Source organism: Meriones unguiculatus, chromosome 12 (assembly GCF_030254825.1).
Source record: "Meriones unguiculatus strain TT.TT164.6M chromosome 12, Bangor_MerUng_6.1, whole genome shotgun sequence".
Lineage (NCBI taxonomy): Eukaryota > Metazoa > Chordata > Mammalia > Rodentia > Muridae > Meriones > Meriones unguiculatus.
The window spans coordinates 56,287,628-56,312,192 of record NC_083360.1 but is presented as its reverse complement, the minus strand read 5'-3'; the positions used below and the strand labels follow the sequence as shown (position 1 = coordinate 56,312,192).

Sequence of the window (24,565 nt, the reverse complement as noted above, 5' to 3'; positions counted from 1 at the left end):
TCCCTCAGGTGTGGGGGGAAGGTCAAAGAGCCTGCCATTGAGTTCATGTCAGAAATAGTCCCTGTTCCCCTTACTAGTGTACCCACTTGGATACTGAGCCTAGAACTCATTGGCACAGGGACTTCAAGAAACTGAAAAGCAAAAGACACTGCTGTCAGAACAAAATGACAGCCTACAGACTGGGAAAGGATCTTCACTAACCCTATATCTGACAGAGGGCTGATATCCAGAGTATATAAAGAACTAAAGAAGTTAAAAAGCAATAAATCAAGCAATCCAATTAAAAAAATGGGGTACAAAGCTAAACAGAGAATTCTCAATAGAGGAATACAGAATGGCAGAGAAACACTTAAAGAAATGCTCAACATCCTCAGCAAATCAAAACAACCCCGAGATTTCACCTTACACCCATCAAAATGGCTAAAATTAAAAACTCAAGTGACAACCCAGGCTGGAGAGGCAGAGAAAGGAGAACCCTCCTCCATTGCTGTTAGGCATGTAAACTTGTGCAAGCACTTTGGAAATCAATCTGGTGCTGTCTCAGACAATTAGGAATAGTGCTACCTCAAGACCCAGCTATACCACTCCTAGGCATATATCCAAAAGATGCTCAAGTACACAACAAGGACATTTGCTCAACCATGTTTGTAGCAGCTTTATTTGTAATAGCCAGGACCTGGAAACAACCCAGATGTCCATCAACATAGGAATGGATAAAGTAATTGTAGTACTTTTACACAATGGAATACTATTCAGCAATTAAAAACAAGGAAATCATGAATTTTTCAGGCAAATTGTGGGATCTAGAAAAGATCATTCTGAGTGAGGTATCCAAGAAGGAGAAAGACACACATGACATATACCTATAAAATAGGATAAACATTTTGAAATCTGTACACCTAAAGAAGATAAACAAGAAAGAGGACCCTGGGTAAGATGATCAACCCTCTCTCAGAAAGACAAATGGGATGGACATTAGATGTAGAAGAAAACAAGTAACAGGACAGGAGCCTACCACTGAGGGCCTCTGAAAGACTCTACCTAGCAGTGTATCAAAGCAAATATTGAGACTCATAACCAAACCTTCGGCAGAGTATAGGGAATCCTCTGTGTCCTGGTACAGCTGCACTCCACCCAGGGAGAGGTGATCAAAAGCTGGCCCCTGATTTCAGAGACAATCCCTGCTCCCCTTACGAGGGAACCCACTTGAAGACTGAGCTGCTATGGGCTACATATGAGCAAGGAGTCTAAGTTATCTCCATTCATGGTCCTTGGTTGGTGTATAAGTCTTTGCGAAGACCCCTGGTCTCAGATTATTTTGGTTCTATTGCTCTCCATGTGGAGCTCCTGTCCCCTCCAGGTCTTTCTATCTCCCCCTTATTTCATAACATTGCCTGCACTCTGCCCTAAGTTTGGCTATGAGTCTCAGCATCTGCTTCCATACCCAGCTGACTAGAGTCTTTCAGAGGCCCTCTGTGGCAGGCTCTTGTCCTGTTCCTTGTTTTCTCCCTCTTCTGATATCCATCACATTTTCTTTCTGAGTGATGAATAAGCAAGATCTAGTTATACCACTCCTAGTAGGCATATATCCAAAATACGCACAAATATACAACAATGATATTTACTCAACCATGTTCGTAGCAGCTTTATTTTTAATTACCAGAATTTGGAAGGAACTCAGATGTCCCTCAAACGAGGAATGTATACAGAATTGTGTTACATTTACACAATAGAATACTACTCAGTAATTAAAAGCAATGAAATAATGAAATTTGTGGGCAAATGGTGAGAACTAGAAAAGACCATCCTGAGTGAGGTATCACAAAATCAGAAAGACACATATGGTATATACTCACTTGTAAGTGGATACTAGCCATATAATAATAGAGGATAAACATTCTAAAATCTATATTCCTGAGAAAGCTAAATAAGAAAGAGACCCTAGGGGATTTGTGCAATCCTCATTCACAAAGCTATTGGGTTTCATTTTAAAGCTGCATTCCAACAAAAGAAAATATGTGAAAAGTATGGCCACTTTTACTTCAGTTTCTCTTAAGTAGAAGCTTACTCTCTGTGCCTATGTTCCTCCTGCATTTTGTATATAACAGGAAGAAAAGTAATAAACAGCAATTTCACACAGAAAATGAAGAATAGAGCAGAAATGTGAGGGGTAAGGTGCATTAAGAAATTGACATTAAAAAAACAAAACATTGGGGGTTATTTATGGGTATCAGTGTTTTGTAGTTTTTCAGAGATGGCACTGTTCTGCCACTTCTAGTGTCCCACAAATTATTCTAAGCAATTCATTAGGGATAATTAATTTACATTTACAATCAACTCAGAGAGAGCTGAGTCTCTGAGACTGATAATTGTATAAAACTAAAAGTGCCTGATAATACAAGAAACAAAGATCTAACTCTGGGAAGCATCCAATTATAGTTTTGTTTGTAAAGAAAAAGAATTTGATCTAGAATATTTTTGTGTTTATACTTGTGTGAATATAGAGTGATTTTATGCCTCTTATGTTTGTGTGCATATGAGTATGTCCGCAGGTGTTTGTGCACACATGCAAGTATGTGCATTCAAAAACGTGTGCACAGATGTGTGTTCATGTCTGTTTACATACTTGCGTACTCTCCTCTGCACCCTTATATCGACTGCAATGCCTTGCTCTAGAATGCTCATGGTCTTGGTTTCCTCCCACTGTCAGAAACTTGTGTATAATTTCTATACAGCAATCAAAATCTCCTAAATTATAATTTAAAATCTCTCACTTGGTTATCAACATAGACACCTTTAGAAACACAGTCTTTTTCAGGTTTTTAAAGTATGGAATATAAAAGAAACTTGTTTTTAAATGTGTTGTTATTCATCATTTATGGTAAAATTTTCACTTGAACATACTGGTATAGATAATAATGAATATTACATTCTGAAGTTTCTGGGTTTTTTTTACATATGAGTAAAATTATATGTACATATATATAACATATTATATGACATATATGTATGTTCATATGACACCAAAACATACATAAATCATAGGTTTTCTTCCTTCTTCATACTTTTCACTGACGTTCTTATAATTGTTATCAACACATTTGCCAAGCAAGTCCTCAGATTTATATGTGTGCCTTTATGGAGTATGTCTGAAAATATTTGGAAATTAGAAATCTAATAGAATAATAAAATTGAAGTGAGGCTATTTGGTTCTATTTCATCTTTTGATTTCTAAAGGGCCCAAGTTCATTTAAACACAGTCAAGTCTATTATCTGTGTATTCATTCCAGATTCATTGAGAAACCTTAATGCGTTATTACCATAATAATGACTTGCTGTTAGCTTTAATTGGTCTCCACTGCCACTTTTTGATGAGCAAATGTTGTCAGGCTTTTATTATGATTCAATATGTTTAACCTGTTTCTTATTCCTGTTATTCTTATGTAGCATTTTTGTGAAGTATGATTATTGGCATAAAATTGACAGAATTATGAATCAGAATCTATTCCTTCACTTATTCCTGAGGCAAAAAAGCATTAAGACATAAAAGAATAGGGTTTCTTAGAGGCTCAGTTTGACAGCTGGGTTAGCATACTCATGGTTCACCCTTTTTTGTTATTGAACTTTAATTAAAAAGGCAAAGATTATATATCTTTTTAAGCTAAAAGGAATATTGATATGCATTGTGATCATGGATAGAGGCTTAAAGCATGTTTTAGTTTTATGTCTAAGTATTGAACCACTTCTTCATTAATAATTTTTTTCTTTTATTAGGTTCCTGTCCTGAGACCACAGCATAAGGTGCCTTGAATGAAGGTGTGTATAATTCACACATTCTTTATGTGCACAATGTCAATATATTTTGATAATTGTATTAATGATGCATGGCTAGAAATATAGCATTATGATTACAAATCGTATATGTTGCCCTCTCTCTTCTTGCAAAATATATACATGAGAAAATCCGCCGTCTATTTGTCAGATAAAACGATTGTCTGTGTATCAAAAGTCTTTAATCCACACAAACTCTAACAAGCATCACAGATTCTAGCAAACTGTTATCACTGATGGCTTCTCAATATGACAATGAAACATTTCCAGGGTTCAGCTAAGGTGTTTTTTTAATGATGCTGGCAAAATATTATTAGAAATAGAATATATGAACTGTAAAATATTTTAGATGTGCTATATTTTCAGTGAACAAGTTAGATAGAATTATCAATCAGTTTGAAAACTAGCATTCATGAACCTTCAAAAGCTCACTGCTCAGTAAGAGGTACATAAAGCACTATCAACAGAAGTCAGGAGACATGCATAGCCAGTTCCTGGTATTAGCCTTTTACACTGAAACGTTAACATAGCTTTGCAATCAGATACATTGAGGAGGGTTAAAATGTAGTAACTGAATCTTAAGACAAGGGTGAGTCCAACCCACACTCCATAGAGACATGGTCAACAGAAAATTATAAAGCTAAAGCATTATGGGATATTATTATTGTTGTTGTTATCATTATTAACTTTATTGTTTGGTTTTGAGTAGGAATGTCATAGGTGACAATGTCATGTCCCAATGTCAAAAGGCTGGGTATGCTTAGAAAGAACTGTAGGGAAAATGTAATAACTACTACACTACAAAAACTGCATTTGATGGAGACAAATAGAATGGGTATAGAGGAAAACCTGTATGTGAAAAGCCGGACAAGTATGTACTTGAGAACAGTAAAGGGGAGGGACCAATATTCAGAAAACTGAATATTGCCCACAAGATACACCAAGGTTCAGTGCTTTTACCCAAAGGAAATAACAAGAGAATCCTTACTTAAAGCATGATATCATGACAAGTAAATATGAGGCAAAATGAAATTTTCTAGTACTTACTACAGGATGTGAGAAGTTCTGTGGACAAAGTTACACTACAATGAATAAGGAAAGCACTTGAGGTGCATGGCACATGCTGAGACTGACCCGGACCCTTAGTCAAACAATCATAATGGAATAAACCCTGCAGAAAACTGACATAAAATTGGAAGTGGATATATTCCTAACTAATCCAGATAAGACCCAACCTAGGTGTCACCTTGATTTCAGACATCCAAGGAAGCCATTCTTAGCCGTATTCTTAATCTACAAGATAATAGATGTGGGCTAGTTTAATTTAGTAAGCCAATAGCAGTCTGTTTTGCAACATAGAACGCTCCATGTTTGGGCATAGTTGTCTCTCCCTGTAGTTTATATATGGGAATATTTGTTATCATTTTGATTATATTTAAGGAAAGGCTTTTAGGAGATTATTAGAGTTAAGTTGTAAAAGTAGAACTCTTTCTGATTGGATGAAATATGGAGAATAAAACATCTGCCTTGCCACCTGTAAGCCAGAGAGGGGCACTGAATTAATCTTTCTTCTTGATATCTTGATCCTAGGCTTTCAGCCTTCAAAACTCTGAGAAAGAAATTTGTGTTCTTTCTACACCTGGTACATGACATTTTATTGCAACAGGCTGTACTAAGACACACTTTGATATCAAAATGAGGTACTATTGTAAATACTGCCTGAAGCATGGAGATGCTTTGGAAATTAATGGTGGAAAGAAGCTTGAACAGCTTAGAGATACACAGTGGAAATACATCTGACTTTGATGAAGCCTCAGCAGGTTTTTTAAAATCTAGAGAAAAATACATCCTTGGTCTTGGCTGAATTGTGTTTGTGTATTTTTATAGAATATGGAATTTGTGAGCAAAAAAATCAGACATTTAGCCAATAATATTTATAAATGAAGGCTTGAAAGTATCTTTGATCTTCATGGCCACACCATCAAGAGAAATGATTTGAAGAATGGATTGTTTTCTAATTCATTAACAATACTGTACTTATCTTCTCTGAATTTTGGTAATTTTCAACCTTCTCAGCACTTCTCAGAAACTTTTCTTCCCACAAGTCCTTTCTTCAGTCGATATCCCTTATTTTTAGTTTTGGATGTCATGGGCATAGTTGCAAATGCTCTCAGGAGTAGAGGCTACTTACTGGCACAAGGGCAAACTACCAGTGGCTACACCGCTGAATAACCCAACACATACCCTTCTTAGCACCTGTTAACTACCTACAGTGCCTCAGTGAGGAACAGAGCATCCTGAATGATTACTTTATTCATGGTCCAATGCTGACACGGCCAATCTTGATAAGGTCTTGTGTGGGTAGACACCTATATTGAGATCATGAGTGCAATAGACATGTCAAGATTAGAAGTCACCATTACACAGCAATCCTTCCCAAACTCTACATCTTTTACTTATTTATTTAATTATTCATTTAATCATTCATTCATTCATTCATTCATTTCCTCTTTCACAGTGTTTTATGATTCCTGGAAGAAATAAGATCGCTGTCTCATTTAGAGCAGAATATTCCACAATCACTTACTTTCTATTTTTTGACAGGTTATAAGTATGTATTAGTCAGTTCCTGCTGCAAAATTAAGCTTCTGTAGTTTAGGATAAGAGTGACACTAATCTGTGGGTATAAACCTTATGAAGACAGTTAACCATCATTTCCATTTAGCAAGACATTACTAGAAAGTGATTACCTGAGGCACATAACCTCCTTGATTACTGGTTCTTGACTAGGTGATCAGTACCAGGCATGATTTTTCTCCTATGTGACATGTCTTAGATCTAAAAGTGATTAGTTACTCTTATAATAATGGTGCCACTATTGCACCAATGGGCATAACTTGCCAGACATATTGTTATTATAACTATTATAGCCCCTGGGAACCACAGTTTCCTAGGACAATAGATAACTTTGCTCCCCCGGCAGTATGCAAGGCACCCTTTGTCAGTAAGAAAGCTAACTGAGAGGGAGGAAAGGCTATCTCAGATGTAGCTTGATTTCTCAACATGCCACAACTCAAGTGCATGGTGTCTTGAGCAACAGGGGCTTGTGATTGAGTAGTCCTGGACAACCAAGGACATTACCAGGAGCTTTCAATAATTTGGGGCTTTCTAGAACCTTGTTCTATTAGTCAAGAAGAAATTTTTGAGCAAATAAAAAGAAATAAAACCAAAACTTAAAGATTTAAGAAATTTCTGCCCTGTTTGTGTTTACAAAAACAAAGTATGCTTTATGAAAATTATGTAGAACTTACTAGACTATCACTTCAGATTTGATAATGTTTTATAAGCAGAAGTTATGCCCATTTCAAGTAAAAAAGCTGAAGTGGGTCAAAATGAAAGCCAGCCGTTGCATTTTATTTGGCTTCATACAGCAATAGAACTATGTAATGCCACACACATGCTGATCTTTGAAAACACTGAGGATGACTCCACAGCCATTCCTAGACAAATATCCAAAATATGCTCAAGTACACAACAAGGACATGTGTTCAACCATGTTCGTTGCAGCTTTATTCGTAATAGCCAGAACCTGGAAACAACCCAGATATCCTTCAGAGGAGGAATGCATACAGAAATTTTGGTACATTTACAAAATGGATTGCTACTCAGCTATTAAAAAAGAAAAGGGAAATCATGAAATTTGCAGGCAATTGGTGGGAACTAGAAAAGATCATTCTGAGTGAGGTATCCCAGAAGGAGAAAGATACACATGGTATATATACTTACTTATAAGTGGATACTGGACACATAAGATAGGATAAACATACTAAAATCTGTATATCTAAAGAAGAAAAACAAGAAGGAAGACTCAGGGTAAGATGATCAATCCTCAATTGGAAAGACAAACAGGATGAACATTGGAAGGAGAAAACAAGAAACAGGGCAGAAGCCTTCCACAGAGGGTCTCTGAAAATCTCTACCCAGCAGTGTATCAAAGCAGATGCTGAGACTCATAACCAAACTTTGGGCAGAGTGCAGGGAATCATATGAATGAATGGGGAGTTAATAACAATTGGAGAGGACAGGAGCTCCATAAGGAGAACAACAGAACCAAAATACCTGGGCACAGGAATCTTTTCTGAGACTGATACTCCAACCAAGGTCCATTCATGGATATAACTTAGAACCCCTGCTAAGATGTAGCCCACAGCAGCTCAGTATCCAAGTGAGTTCCTAGTAAAGGGAACAGGGACTAGCTCTTTGACCACCCTTCTGATGGTGGAACAGCCTTGCCAGGCCACAGAGGAGGAAATTGCAGCCAATCCTGAAGATTCTTGATAAGCTAGAGTCAGATGGAACGGAAGGAGGACCTCCCCATCAGTGGACTTAGAGAGGGGCAGGGAGGAGATGAGGGAGAGAGGGTGGGATTGGAAGGGAATGAGGGAGGCGGCTACAGCTGGGATACAAAGCAAATAAAATGTAATTAATGTAAAAAAATTTAATTAAAAAATCTTGAAGCAGGTTCACCCTACAGACCATGAAGAAAGAAGTTGTGCAGCTTTAGGAATGGGACCTTTGCCATATAGCTTTAGGAACATGCTGATTAGATGGCTCAGCTTCCAGAACTGTAAAAACCATGTTTCAAGGTTTTGCTACACTGTTTAAACCAATATTGGTGTAGACTAATGTACCAGTAAATGATTATAAAACCCTGTATTTAGCTAGAAAGAAACAAAGGAAAGAGAGGGATATAGAATGAATCCCAGTTTTATCTTAGGTACCTGCAATTCTATTCAGATTATGTAAAAACATTAGGTAAATAGAGGCCAATTGGAACTAGGAGTTGTAACCATTTTACTTATTTTAATGTAATCAAATTTTTTGAGATTATTGTACACTAACATGCAATTAAACAATGTGCAGTCCTCATACACTCTACCTGTTTTTCCCCAATGGAACTATTCTGTAAACTTTAATCTCACATCACCACTGGGATGCTAACATAGACCAAACATCATTGTTGTTCAAACATTCCCTTTGCTTTTCAAAGCTTTTCTAAGTGAGTGGTTTACATTTGATCATCTGTGCATGCTTCCATGCCCGCTGCACAGTGACAACTCTAATAGATCCAAAACTACGAAACGCCTTGCATTGCTGTCTTGGTCTTGTAACCACACTCACCCACTTCCGTTGCTCATCTACCTGCTGACTCTGAGTGCCCACAACCACCACTGTACTCTCCATGAACTTTTCATTTCAAAAATGATACATAAATGAGATCCTTTAAAATTGCTTTTTTTAAAAAACATTTTGGACGTTTTCTCAGCTAACTGGATGTCTCATAGTTGTTTTAGTTACTCTTTTACTTTTGTTTCTCCACAGTGCTCTACCTTGTTCATTAGTTACAGTTTTTTTTTTTGAATTTTATTTTTTTCTTATCAGTTACATTTTATTAACTCTGTATCCCAGCCGTGTCCCAATCCCTCATTCCCTCCCCGTTCCTCCCTCCCTCCCTCATCTCCGCCGTGCCCCTTTCCAAGTCCCCTAAGTTTGTTTGTTTAAAAGCATCTGATTCCAGTTTTTACATGTACAAGTAATGCTTCTCTAAATTTTTCTAATATTAAGCTTAAATTTGCTAACATAAAATGATCATAAGTACTAAAGAGTGTTAAAATAGTTTCATTAGAATGTATTACTTTTCCTGAGAAAAGCAACTGTGTATATGTGTGTGTGCAAAATTTATGTTTGCCTGTGTGTGTGTGTGTGTGTGTGTGTGTGTGTGTGTGTGTGTGGTATGTAGTACAGAAACAGGACGAGAGAATTTATATGATGGTAACCCATAACCCAGAATACACATGAGAATAATTAGAAGCTTCAGAGGTAATTTTCTCCCTTAAAGAGTGCAGGAAAATTAAGCTCAGAAAGAGACAAAAATGACCCTCTTTGGGATATCTGAGGATAGGAGATATTTGCTATTTGCCATTGGGTAAAGTAGAAAGGTTTTTTGTTGTTGTTTTTGTTTTTTGTTTTTTGTTTTTTTTTCAGGAGCTTACCGTAAACAAACACACAATGGAACTCTAGATACAGAGTTCTTAATTGGGGACTTGCTGACAGTTTGTCACTCAGGAAAATGGTGACAGTTGCCAATACTAACTTCTCAGAGTTTTAAAATGCAGAGGAGTTCATACACATTGTTTAAAGCTATCCAGTTGAAGAGCACAGAAGTTCATTCAAGGAAGCAGGGACTCTAGTTTCTTCTTATACCAGCACTGTGGTTTCTGAGTTGTGATAGTACTTAGAGGAGGGCCAAAACTACAAAATCCAAGATGAGGAGCAGAGCAGAGCCTGGGTCCGTCAGTGCATGTCTGTCCACTGCGAGGCACTATAGTTCTGCGGCCAGTGTCATTTCAGACTATCAGAAATCCAGGATGGACTATGTTAACCCAGCATCACAGGCAATCAATCTAGAAATAAAATGATGGAGACAAAGGAGTAAGAGATCTGACTGTCAAGACTGACAAAAGGTACTGACAGAGGGTGGGGCTGTTTTGAAAATTGTTTTGTGAATATCTTCAAAATGTTTTGTTAAAGAGTTTGAATATTCAAGGTATAAAATATGTATTACATGCAAATTTCATGATTTCCATGTTTTTAATTGCTGAGTAGTATTCCATTTTACAAATGTACCACAGTTTCTGTATCCATTCCTCCAGTAAGGGAAATCTGGGTTGTTTCCAGGTTCTGGCTATTATGAATAAAGCTGCTATGAACATGGTTGTGCAAAGTCCTTGTTGTATACTTGAGCATCTTTTGGAGATCATCCTGAGTGAGGTATCCCAGAAGCAGGAAAACACATGTGGTATATACTCACTTATAAGTGGATATGAGACCTGTAAGATAGAATAAACCTACTAAAATTTGTACACCTAAGGAAGCTAAACAAGAAGGAAGACGATGGGTAAGATGATCAACCCTCACTTAGAAAGACAAACAGGATGGTCATTGGAAGAAGGAGAAAACAAGAAACAGGACAGGAGTCTACCACAGAGCGCCTCTGAAAGTCTCTACCTAGCAGTGTATCAAAGCAGATACTGAGACTCCTAACCAAACCTTGGGCAGAATGCAGGGAATCATATGAGAAAAGGATTTAGTAAGACCTGGAGAGGACAGGAGCACCACAAGGACCAAATATAGCTGGGCACAAGGGTCTTTTCTGAGACTGTTTCTCCAACAAAGTTTTATTCATGGATATAACCTAGAACCTGTGATAAGACATAGCCCATGGCAGCTTAGGAATCAAGTGGGTTACCCTAGTAAGGGGAACAGGGACTGTCTCTGACATGAACTCAAAGGGAGCTTTTCCACTACCATCACCCCTTATGAGGGAGGAGCATCCTTGCTAGGCCACAGAGGAGGACATTGCAGCCAGTCCTGATGAGATCTGATAAACTAGGGTCAGATGGAAGGGGAGGACCTCCCCTATCAGTGGACTTAAAGGGGGACAGGAAGGAAATGAGGGAGGAATGGTGGGATTCGGAGGAAATGAAGGAGGGGCTACAGCAGGGATGCAAATTGAATAAACTGTAATTAATATAAAAAATTTTAAAATATCTATTTTGATTTGTTTTGAATTGAACAGCATACTCTGAACATTCCATTTCTTTTCTGCATGGGTCCTACTCTTGGTATCTTAATCCTATTTGAAAGTATAGAGTTCTTTAATCACGTCAATATTGTTAAACTGGTATGTTTTTATTTAGAAGAGGTTCTGGTTACATTTAATTCAGAGAGTGTTTCCTGTGATGTTCAGGATAGATTTGCTGTTCTGGTTGCTGTATGTATATAAATGTGAGTGTGATTGGGAAGTTTGTGTATGATGGTTATAGTGAAATGGAAATGGGGAAGATTGCTTTCTCACATACTGTCTCCTTTTATGGTAATATCTGTTCAGGCTTAGGCAAGACAGAGCATGGGGCATCAATATCCAACTAACTCCTTTAGCAACTGTCTGTGCACTAAGAAAGTGAGTAATTTTCACTGCTCTGGCTCTGGCTTTTTGTGTCCGAAGAGGTGTGCAGCAGATAGTACAGCCATGGTTTGGTTGGTCTTGCAAGCAGAGCGCCTCTGGTGATCTCATTAAGTGACAGGCTTATGGCATAGTAGGTCTGACTGAAGTTTGGCTTTGACTCTCCCTCCCATCTCATGTTAGCCTCTCTGTCTTAAAAAACCACAGGGCACACTTCATGAGTGAAGCCTCATGCTTACATAGTGCTCTCAATAAGATAAATGCCTTAAACAAAGTGTAAGCCTTCGCCCATAAAAAGTAATTGGCTAGAAGTAAGATAGATGGGATAATGCTCTCTTCACAGGAAAGTGATGAGTGTGTTTGCGAATAGTATTGCCTTTATTTTCAACAAGATACATTAAGAATGACTTTTTGTACAGCGTTTTCTCTTGAGGTTAACATTGTGTAGTTAAAACACAGACTAAGGCATTAGGATACCCTAGGGTGGCATACAGTGAGTAACTGGGAACATTTCCCAGCAACTAGAGGATCACCCACAACTCCAGAGTAGGCTCTATCCAAACATAAGCACTGCCAAGTTACTTATAATTACAACTTAGAAAGATCAGATTTTGGAAGGATTAAAAAGAGTGTCCAAGTAATGGTTTCAAATAGGCTCTAAACTATGCAAAAAGCAAAGAAGCTGGGTAACAGCCACAGCCACAGTCACAGCCACAAGATGAAGGACAGGGTAACAGGATTGTGGTTACAATGAGCAGGGTGGGCAAAGCACTTTTGGAAGGATGTGTTATAACATGTTTATTTTATGTACTCTTCAAGAAATTATGATGGGGATACTGAGATTCACAGTTAAGTGGGAAAACTGAGTCATCGAGCACATGAGTAAATACATATCAGGAAAATGGTGTAATTGACTTCAAACCCACATTCTTCCTATGAAATTATAATAACCAGCTTTAGATGTGGAAGGAGAAGGTTTGTCTAATAATCTGGTTTTGACCAAGGAGTAGGTAATGATTTTATAATAATCTATGCTCTGAATTTTCAACTACTTTAACTCTTTCTGAAATTGTCTTTTCTGGTAGAAAAACAAATGAACAAAAAATGAAGCCATAATTTGTATGTTAAAAAAAATCTATGGTTTCTCCAGATATACATCACATATTTGGTAACTATTGTAAGTTTAAAAACTTGTGTTAAAGCTGCAGATGCCAAAAGTACACTTTTCCACCACTTGGTTTCTGTTAGGAAATCTAAACAGTTTAATGTCTACATAACAGAATTTCCATTTGCACAAAATTTATAGGAAGAGTAAATATTACAGTGTTTCACAAACACAAGGAAAGATGAAAGTTTCTTTTGTTAGTTTGTTTATTTTCTTTTGTGAACAGTTGCTAAGGGAATTATCATGAAAGAAATCTAAGTAAATGAAGCCCATATTTACTGTGGGATTTGAATTATTGCTTTGTGCTGAGTCCCTGAGCATAGCATGTAAGAGTAATTTTGTAAAAAAAAAAAATCTTTTTCTTGCTGATTACTTAAAGATTTTTTATGAAGCCTATTCTCCGAGACTTGCCAGCCTACATGATACCATAGAAAATGTGGTATACGAAACACTACTTACCCGTTTAATGCAATATATGTAAGAAGTCTGTACTAAAACTAGTAATGCTGAATCTTAAAAAAAATATGGAATCAATTTATCTTCATGGCAGAGAGTGTTTTCTAATGGTTAAGACTATGGGATACAGAATCAACTGAGTTTAATTCTATTTTTGTCTTTACTGATTATATCAAATCTACTCACTGTAGAATTGAACATATTTGGGACAAAAATTCAGTGGAGTTTATATGTTGAAAATGTGTGTATTTTCACCTTCTACTTAGTTTCAAAATACTTCACCATACTAAAGAATCATTCTGCACTGGATGTTGGTTGTTCTTGCCCATGTGCCAGCCTGCTTCTGGTTATTATGGGGATGTCCTCACTACCCTCACTGACAGTCAAAGTCAGGGGCTGCCTTATCAGTTGCTTGCAACAATACAAGAGCAGTATTAAGTCTTTCTTTTTAATTTTATCTATCCATCTATCTATCTATCTATCTATCTATCTATCTTTAATCTATTTATCTATCATCTATCTATGCCCTTTCCCCAGAACCCTGTAGGGGAGGACCTCATCAACATCTATCTGACCCTAGCTAATCAGATCTCATCAAGACTGGCTGCATCATCTTCTGCTGTGGCCTCACAAGGCTGCAATCACCTGTGGAGGTTATGAAAGAGCCAACCACTGAACTCATGTCAGAGACAGCCCTTTCCTAGGGAACCCACTTGGAAACCGAGCAGCTTATAGGCTTCTTTTGAACAGGGGTTCTGGGTCTTCTCCAAACGTGGTCCTTAAAGACGCTCCACCATTAAATAAGGATGTTTGCTCAAGCATTCTTCACAGTTCTATACGTAATAGCCAGAATCTAGAAACAACCTGGATGTCCCTCAATGGAGGAATGGCTACCTATAAATGTACCAGAAAGTATGGTACATTTACAAAATGGAATTCTATTCATCAATTAAAAACAAAGAAATCATGAAATTTGCAGGCAAATGGTGGGATTTAGAAAAGACATCCTGAGTGAACTATCCCAAAAACAGAAAGACAAACACAGTATATACTCACTTACAAGAGGAAGTTAGCCACATAATATAGGATAAGCATACTAAAAGCTATAGCCCTAAAGAACTAACTAACAAGGAGGACCCTAAGGAAAATGCTTAATCCTCATTCAGAAGGGCAAACAGGACAGACATCAGAAGTGGGAGAAGACAAGGAACAAGACAGGAGCCGTCCACAGAGGACCTCTGAATGATTCTACCCAGCAGGGTATCAAAGGAGATACTGTGACTCATAGCGAGAGGTTAGGCAGAGTTCAGGAAATCTTTTGAAAGAAGGAGATAGAAAGACCTGGAGGGAACAGGAGCTCCCTCTTCCTTATTCAGAAGGACAAATGCAATAGACATCGGAAGCAGGAGAAGACAGGGAACAGGACAGGAGACTACCACAGACATTCTACATGCAATGGAGGATACTGAACAGTCAACAGAGATTAACTGAAGGGGTGGAACCTCTACCAGTTCCTCTGTGGCTCAGAGAGGAAAAAAATGCAAGCATGTACTATGAGTTATTTAAGCTCATAGTGTTAGACATTCCCTATCTCTGAACACAATAAGAGGGAAACTCTATTTAGGCTCATGAACCTGACCATGCTGCTATCTGAGGCATTAATAACACTTTTAATAAATCTCACTCAAAACACTAATTTGTCTTAGTGTCTCCTTTGAACCCTTAAACCTGAGACCTTATACTATGTATACTGGATAGTTATGTTTTTGGCTGTTAGTCTTCTGCAGTTTTGAACTGGCTAAGCCTGGAAAGTTGTCCAGCTCTATTCATGGCCAAGTCTTCACACAGATCTCTGAAGGTTTAAAACTAAATTGTTCTTTTCTCTTAAGACATCTCCTCAAATATTTAGTCATTAAGTATATAATGGAGTCTATGACACTACATTTCTGATTTTTTTCTGCCTGTGCTACAGCAGATGGCTAATGGAAAGAACACTGAGCATGTCAGAGTCCTTAATGCCTCTGATGTAAACCTGAAATTATGGAAAATGGATTTCCTCTAATCAGTTTATACTGATTTTAAATTTTAATACCTTTCCTTGAAAATGGGACATGGCTGCTCACTGATTGTTAGTGCAAATAACACAGCTTTCACCTAAAACACAGTAAGAGATATTTTATTCTGGAGCCATTTTGAGTGACTGTCGTCTGGGAACACATATTTAGTTTACCCAAGATTCCATGTTCCCATGTGGAACCAGTTTCATAGAGTTTTATAGAACAAAGATAATCATAAATCAATGCATGTTTAAAGTACATTGGTGGAACATCAGAGTGGCAGTACAGCAAGATGGGGGAGCTTTGCTCTAGACCTGAGAAGCTATCTGTTGACATTCTCAGCTTTTGGATTGACAGAAGCTAGCAGTCTTCTAAGTTAATGGAATTTTAGGAGGTCTATGACTATTAGTAGCAGGATGTTAGTTCAGACATGGTGGAGGGCAGTGGGACTAAATCTAAGCCAAGATAAGGTCAGTTAGCTTCTGGACCTGCAACATTCCAACCTCTGCAGAGATTAGAATGCACATCGCTGCAGTTTTAACCAGTCAGTTTCTATAGACAAAGTTTGTTTCCAGGAATTTTCATTCAATGCATTATACTAACCAGAGGAACAATCCCCAAATGCCAACTGCAGAACTGATTGAACAAGCTTCTTTTCATTATTTATAAAATGGATACTGAGTGCTCATAACAATGTTTTAAATGCCCATTTATCTTTCATGATATTAATACAGTTTTCACAAATAGACCCTTAAGCGGTAAACAATTATTTAGAGTACAGCAGGCAAAAGCACTGCAATGTTTAATTATATAGAACATAGTTTAGGTTTGTCTCTGTAAATGTCTCTTTGACCTTCTAAATGATTTCTCTCCAAACATCCCCGAGAAGCACACGGGAACTGCTACTATTTATCACTATTTGCAGAGAGATTAAATCACTAGGACATTAAGTAGCTTGAAGAGGGCCACAGAGTCAGGATGTCAGTCAGCACAAACACTTCATCACCCAGCTTCTTGATCAGTAATTTTCCCAACTATACTCAGAGATGTATCCTGAATCCCATGTCTCCTCTTAGAAGACTGTAGGAGGTATCAAATTTGTTGATGTACAACATGTTAGAAAAGAAGGTAGATGAAAACTAGATTATATAAATTTGTTACAGGAATACTGACTATCTCTTTCTATTTCTTTCTTAATTTTAGGCTAGCCTAGAATTTTTTATGTAGACCAGGTTGGCCTCAAACTCACAGAGATCTTCCTGCCTCTGTTTCTGTACATCTGTATTTCTGTACAGGATTAAACAAAGTCCCAATTTATTTCTAATATCAGAGATCAGACCTCTACTCTTGCCTGATGCGTCTAAAACAAAAAGGGGGAACTGTAGAGAGCTGCGGAATGCTATGCCTTAAAGATGGAGCTGGTTTCCGCCTTCCACCTTCCCGATGGTGAATGCTCTCTGTCACGAACAACTCCACATTTGGCTAAGGCCGAGGATCTGGCTTGCTTCCATGTATGTGGACCTATCTGCATTGCCCCCGTGGCACGCCTGGGTTGGCTACCCAGAGGCTATTTAAGCTGTGGGCTGGCTTTCCCCGGGGTCCGGGGTCCGAGGATTGTTCAATGTTCCTGAATAAACTGCATTGAAAAAAAAAAAAAAGAAGTGTAGTGGTAAAGATGGAGCAGAAATTGAGGGAATGGCAAACCAATGACCAGACCAACTTGAGACCCACTTCATGAGAGAGAGCCATTGAAAAAAAAAAAAAAGACCTGCATTGAAAAAAAAAAAGACCTGTGCCACCACTCTGTACGTATTCTGTGTTTTTTTATGTCTTTTCTTGTTCCTCAAATCTATTTTTCAATATTTTTATTTCATAAATCATTTATTCCATTTATCTATTCATGTATGTAATAGATACCTACTGAGCCTGTGAAATACATCCATCACTTTGCTAGTAAACAGTACATAATTATTGTCCTCAACTTCGATACTATAGTGAAGTAACAAACAGAAAAAAGATGTGTTATGGAATAGTACTGAATTTGATTGATGTGGAGAGCAAGCCAAAAGGAAGAATCCCTGAATCTCCAGAAGCTGTTTGTAGCAATCAACAAAGTCTTCCCAGAGAACAGGAAACTTGAGCAAGAGGTGTATGTGTGTGTGTGTGTGTGTGCATGCTTTTGTGTTGTGTGTGTGTGTGTAGCAGTATTACCATGAATTCAATGTACCGATAGGAGATAAGAATATTTACAAGGGAGTTCTTAGTCTCTGTCTCTTGAATGATAAAAATGGGCATGACCGGACAAATATTTTTGAAGCCTCAGTTACCTTCAAGGTAAACACTAGATTCCGTCCATACTTACGAACTTGAATCCTATGATCTTCCTCCACTAAATTGACTGTGAGCTCACTGACTTAAAGCTCATTGACTTAAACTTTTATTTTGAAATGCATGCAAGTAAATAAAAAAGCAGCTAACATTTTAAAATGCTAAAATTGCACAAAGGAAACCGTCATCTTTTAGATTGGCCTGGTATGGTTCAGCCTAAAGGGTATTTTTGCAACTGAGTAGGAAACCCTCAAAATATAATGAAAACACTGACAGACATTTAACTATACCAGCTCTGATGGGCCCAGCCATAATTCACTTCATAATACAAATTGATATGTTGTCCAGAGGGGTCCCTGCACTAGTGTTATTTAGTGTCTTTTAAAATGTTCTGGTTCCAGGCGATGGAGCTACAAAATGAACCCAAATGATTCTTTCCAGATAAATTTGAAGTTGGGCCTTCAATTACAGTAGGGATATCCTTAAGGAAGGCAACATGGAAATGTCCTTTACAAAACCAACTAAAGTGAAAGAAGCAAATGGAATGAAACAAAGTTTGTTGCATTAAAAGTCTAATATTTCTTCCCATAAGGCTTACTTAGCGCTAAGCACCCAGAGGTGAAGGAGGCTGCTCGCTTTGATATAAGTGGGGTGAGCTGTTAAGTGGGACATGAGGACACTTTCTGTTTGCAAAAACATCATGTGTGATGCCCGAGTTCAGCCACCCCAGTGACCTTTCTGGCCAGAGTGTCCCATGACTTTAAATACAATGCAAATTAATTCAATCACAGTGGGCCCTCATTGCCAAGCTCATCTACAGCTTTGATGACTTGTTCCAGAAAGGTTCTGTCAGGTCACACTTAATGGATCTTATAAACATTGTAAAAGGATTTTTTTCCAAATGTGTTATGCAGCTAATAATTTGAGTGCAAAAAATAGTCAGCCTTTATTCAGCTTTTGTTCCCTTCCTCAAATACAAGCTCTTGAGATGTCTTTATTGAAAATGTTTAGTAATCGCACATTTTTCTCTTGGACCTACATTTCTAACTTTGCTCTTTGATTTTATGGGAAGGAGTATGGGTCTGCTGACTAGGAAGGCTTCACTGAATTCTCAAAGTAACACTGAATCCTGACAGGCATACTTGGTACTTACAGAAAATCAGGAGAAAAAGGAATTTAGTGCCAGCTTTTCCAGTATAAACTATATAACATTGAGTCTAATGTAACCCCTATATGCCTCAATTTGCTCATCTTTAAAATGAAGGTCAAAGCTATCTCTTATGTCTGTTAACTTTGGTCCATAGTACTATTTAAGACTGCTAATGAGTTACTTAAATATCAAGGCCTGCATTAAACCTTACAGAAAGCATAACTGGAAAGATTTTCTTCTCAATTATTTGTGCTAATAGGGGCCAAGAAGGCATGGATACTTTAAATTCATAGACAATCCCCAAATTTCAATTTAGCTGACTGTTCCAACCTCCTCTTTTGCCAAACCACGTGCAAGGGATTGAAACAATTAGTAGACACTGCCTTGTGTCAGATTTATCTGTGATATAATTCATCTCATTTCTACTGCCTCACCACCTGGATATTTCAACATATAAATTTCCGAAGGGAGAAATGAGAAACAAGCGGAAAAAAAAAAAAAAAAAAAAAAAAAAAAAAAAGCTTTATTTTAATCACAGCCAACAGGTTGTGTTTAAAAGTATTCTACCACTATTATTAATATTACTATTTATTAAGGGCTAGCCCGTGGCAGACACTTTACAAACCACATTACCTAAACCTTGAGAGGTGAATATCTGTTCTCAGGGCTGCAGTCACATTGCCCCTCATTGCTGACAAAGAGTGTATGCTTTATTGTTTTTTTAAGAATCAGTCAGTCTACTATGTTGAGAGAGATAGAAAGAGAGATAGAAAACACTATGAAGCCATATGATAGTGGAACCAAAATCTCACATTTAGCAAGGACCATGATTCTTTTTCTTTTTTTTTCTTTTTTAATTTTTGCTCTGCATTTTTATTGTATTTTTTTTTCTGAAATTTCTGCAGTGACTATGTGTGCTTTATTTATTAAGCTGTTTAAAGATCTGGAGCTATTATCTTTTTAAATTTAATTTTTTATTATTATTAGTTATATTTTATTAATTTTGTATCCCAGCTATATCCTGCTCCCTCATTCCCTCCAAATCCCACCTTCCTTCCTTCATCTCCTCCCTGCCCCTTTCCAAGTCCACTGACTGGGGAAGACCTCCTCCCCTTTCATATGACCCTATTTTATAAAGTATCTTCAGGACTGGCTACAAAGTCCTCCTCTGTGGCCTAGCAGGACAGCTCCTCCCTTGGAGGGTGGGGAGGTCAAAGAGCCTGCCATTGAGTTCATGTCAGAAATAGTCCCTGTTCCCTTTACTATGGGAAACCAATTGGTTACTGAGCTACCACAGGCTACATCTGAGCAGAGGTTCTAGAGGACCATGATTCCACAGGCTCTTTCCCTAAAGCTGTTATCAGTTTTTTTATCCTTCCTTCATGGAAGCTGCTGGAAAAGATGACTGCCTGCTCATCAATCAGGCTCTGTCCTGAGAATTTCTATTTAATACCCTGTGTGAACATGTGGTAAAGCAGAACCTGGGATTTTGGAAGAAATAAATTGGACATGAGAGGGATACATGTGTTTAAGATCTGGAACTAAGTAGGGTGTTCCATTGATCCCTAAGTCCTAGGTGTTCTGAGGTGCTGTCAACAAGTGATCTTTATTCCCTAATGTGTTTTATTTTTATTTTTTCTCATCTCAGTATTTCTACTGGGTATTCAGAAATGTTCCAAACTCAAGATTCCTCCTAATACTTTGCAAGATAGCACTGCTTTTGATGAATGTATATGCTTTAAATAACAATATTTGGGTGGTCTTGGAGCCTCAGAGCAAACAGTTTATTGAAAAACTGTTTTGTTTATGCTTTGATTTCAGAAACTCTCATGGAGACTGTCCTCTATGACTGCAATGGAGGGCTTGAGACAGGGCAGGGTACACATAGAGGATTGCTGGGAACAGGTTTCCTAAGCAGAGTTTGTTGGGATCATGATTTGCGCATGTCTGACCCGGGGGATTCTAATAGTTTATTTTAATGAATCTATAGAATAGAAGCTTAATCTCATTATTTGCAACTAGATTTTAATTTGCTCCTGATGAAGTAAAGCAAAATAACATTTTTTAATGTGATTGTCATTCACATTTTCTTTTTGAGCATTACAATGATAGGTACATGAGTACATAATTGTAGGAGTGAAATTACACCTCTCAATACTCATCTCTTCTGATTCATTTAGTGTATGCCTGGGGGAAAAGGATAAAGAATAAGACATGTTAGTAAAACTTTGCAATTTGTATTAATAGCAGCTGATAAACCAGGGTGTTTTTGCTAAATCAGTAATATACTTAATCATACAAGATTCAAATTTTACCAATTAAAATTCCCATTTCTAAATTCAAAAAGCTCTTTACTGTGAAGTTCTGTGTAAGTAGTTTCACATACATGAATTACAATATGAGTACATTTTATTGCTTCAAATGAACAGTGAGACATATTTACTTGTTATATGAAGTACTCTTAGCTCTTCTGTTATGCCAACATAATGGAACTTCTTCTTTAACCCTAGTGGACAAAGGGAATAGAGGCATTTAGTAGTAAATCTAGAACTCTTCAGACAGCCACACTTCCAGCTGTTGCCTTATAAAGTTTTCAGATGAGGGTCAGAGTCTTACTGCAGGCTCCATCTTGAGGCTTCCATTGCTTGAAAGAATTTAGAAAACAAAGAAATGATTTATTAAAAAGCAAGACCTTTTCTCCTGCCCCTGGCATGTGCATACTCCAGATTCTATGCAGGCTATTGCTTCGTTATGGATTCCTGGAAGAATCAAGACTATTAAACAATGATTGATCTGATAATAACATCTGATAATGACACCCAGTGTTGGATTATATTATAGTCACTGTTCTCAGAGTTTAAGGGATCAATAAATAATACCATGTTCTTCTCTTCCTGAGCTTTGAATCAATTCAGAATTAAGAGCGAGGAGGCAGACAAATGGAGGTCAAATAGCTAGTTTTATTATAAAGATTATCGGAAAATACAGATTCAGAGGTGTGGGCACCAAGACTTAATGCTCCATCAGTAAGGTAAGCAAAATATCCAACATAGTCATCAGTGTAGCTGGACAGCCAATTTCTGTCTGACAGAATTGAGTTTGTCCTTTTGCTTGCTCAATGGCATCAGGGATACTGACAGAGAGCATGAGGAATGGAAGGCACTGAGAGACAATAGCCAGACAAGAGCTCGGTGCTTCTGTCAGTCTTTGGCTGTGAGGAGCAGGAGAAAGGACAGACATGTTGCTCTAATGGAAAAATAAATGAGTAATTATTTAATTAATTAAAAAGAAGGACCTGAAGGATGGTTCTGCTCACTGTCTTCTGACTAGAGTTTTCCATCTCCTTTTAGGACTCAAAACAGTTCTGATTTCTTCTGTCTAAAGTTATCTTGTATGTATTGTCAAATAAAATTAAAATATCATGCACAAATAAATATGGCTCTGATATCAAAAGACTCTAATATGGATGACAAAATTTCATTAGAACCCTCACATTAACTCACCTTCCTAAATGAAAATCCATTCAATCCTAATGTAAAAAATTTCTAACTTAAACTCCAAGGATTCTACAGTCCAAGAGTAATGCGTTTTTGCTTAGGTGCCAGCCAAGTATCTGTCTGCCCTGGTTACTGATCATAGCAGTTACTTAGTAGCTGTCTCTCAGTGAAAAGACTATAAGCCTTTTCCCTAGTCTCAGTGCTCCACTCTGCTGACATAAACACCGCCCTGATTTCTTTGAAGTTTCCTTATTCACTTACACTCAAAGACACACACACACACACACACACACACACACACAATCACTTACCATATAGTCAGCAAATTAGAAGTGTTGCATCATTTGAGATGTTTGTTCCTTTTTCTCCCCTCTTGCTCCTGATGCTTCTCTGGATTTTATTAGCTTAGCTCTAACCATCCACAGTCGTAACCATTGCTACAGTTCATTGACTGACATAGTACAGTGTGCTGAACACCTTTATGGTTTGTCCTTGGCAATGACTATACCAGGGCAAATATTTATGTACATCTACAGTACTATGTTAGGGTGTATCACTCTCACGTTTTACTTTTCATTATTTTTTGGTCTTTTTTTAATTTAAATTTATTTTTTTTTAATGTATTCAATTTACATCTTGATTGTCATTCCCTACCTTGTCTCCTTCCAGTCCTAAACTTCCCTTGACTTCCCCCCATCTCCCGCTGCTAGTCTTGAGAAATGAGGAGCTCTCCTTCCCTCTCAACTGACCCCAGCCTATCAAGTCTCATTGGGATAACCTGCATCCTGTTACTCTGTGGCCTGACAAAACCGCCCTGCCAGGGGAAAGTGATTGAAATCAGGCAGTAGAGTCCATGTCAGAGACAGCCACATAAGGAAATACTTCTCGACGATTAAAAACAATGACATCATGAAAATTGCAGGCAAATGGATACACCTGGAAAAGCTCTCACATTTAAAGATTACAATTCAAGGTTATCTCCATGAATAGTCCTTGGTTGGAGTGTGAGTCTCTGGGAAGTTCCCTGTGTTCAAATTTTCTTGTTCTGTTGCTCTCCTTGTGGAGACCCTGTCCTCTCCAGCTCTTACTATTTCCCACTTCTTACATAAGATTCCATTCACTCTGCCCAACAGTTGGCCATCAGGCTCAGCATCTTCTTTGATAGTCTGTAGGGCAGAGGCTTTCATGGAGATAACCTAGAACCCCTGCACAGATGTAGCCCATGGCAGTTCAGTGTCCAAGTGGGTTCCATAGTAATGGGAAGAGGGACTGCCTCTGACATAATCTGATTGGTCTGCTCTATGATCATCTCCCCCTGAGGGGGGAGCAGCCTTACCAGGCTACAGTAGAGGACAATGCAGCCACTTCTGATGAGAACTGATAGACTAAAATCAGAAAGGAGAGGAGAACCTCCCCTATCAGTGGACTTGGGGAGTGGCATGCATGCAGAAAGGGGAGGGAGGGTGGGATTGGCAGGGGAGGAGGGAGGGGCTTATGGAGGGATACAAAATGAATAAAGTGTAATTAATAAAAAATTTAAAAAAATAATAAAAAAGAAAAAAATATTTTAAAAAGATTACAATTCAATTTATTATTTGATTCAGCTTGGCATGGGGTCTTTTGAGTGCCTCCCATAACCTCTAATTGTTCATTTATAGTACTATTGCCCAGGTATCAGGGTCACACAATTTTTAAACACTTTAATATTCTTTATTTTAAATTATGTGTATGGGGGCATATTCATATGTGGGTATGGATTTCATGGAGACCACAGGTGTCTGATAACCCTGGCACTGGAATTGTAGGTGGTTGTGAACTGCCAGTATGGGTCACTAAACTCAGGTCCCTTGAGAAAAGCAGTGTAATAACTAACACTCTCCATTGTTAGGCCATCTTTCCAGCTCCCATTTTTTTCCAAGACAGAGTTTCTCTGCATAGCTTTACCTGTCCAGGAATTTACTCTGTAAAACAGGCTAGCCCCCAGCTAACAGAAATCAGCCTGCCTCTGTCTCCCAAGTACTGGGATTAAAGGAATGCGCCATCACTGCCTGGCCA

At 37.9% G+C, this 24,565-nt stretch overlaps 1 protein-coding gene across 35 annotated transcripts in view; it reads left to right on the top strand.

The window, feature by feature from the left end:
- The window catches only part of Ptprd (protein tyrosine phosphatase receptor type D), a 2,581,289-nt gene that overhangs the window by 926,294 nt on the left and 1,630,430 nt on the right, over window positions 1-24,565 (top strand). For all 35 annotated transcript variants that reach the window (XM_060365770.1, XM_060365741.1, XM_060365771.1 and 32 more), the window contains exon 5: window positions 3,775-3,816. The gene's annotated coding sequence lies outside the window, so the exon portion shown is untranslated. The remainder of the gene's footprint in view (window positions 1-3,774; window positions 3,817-24,565) is intronic.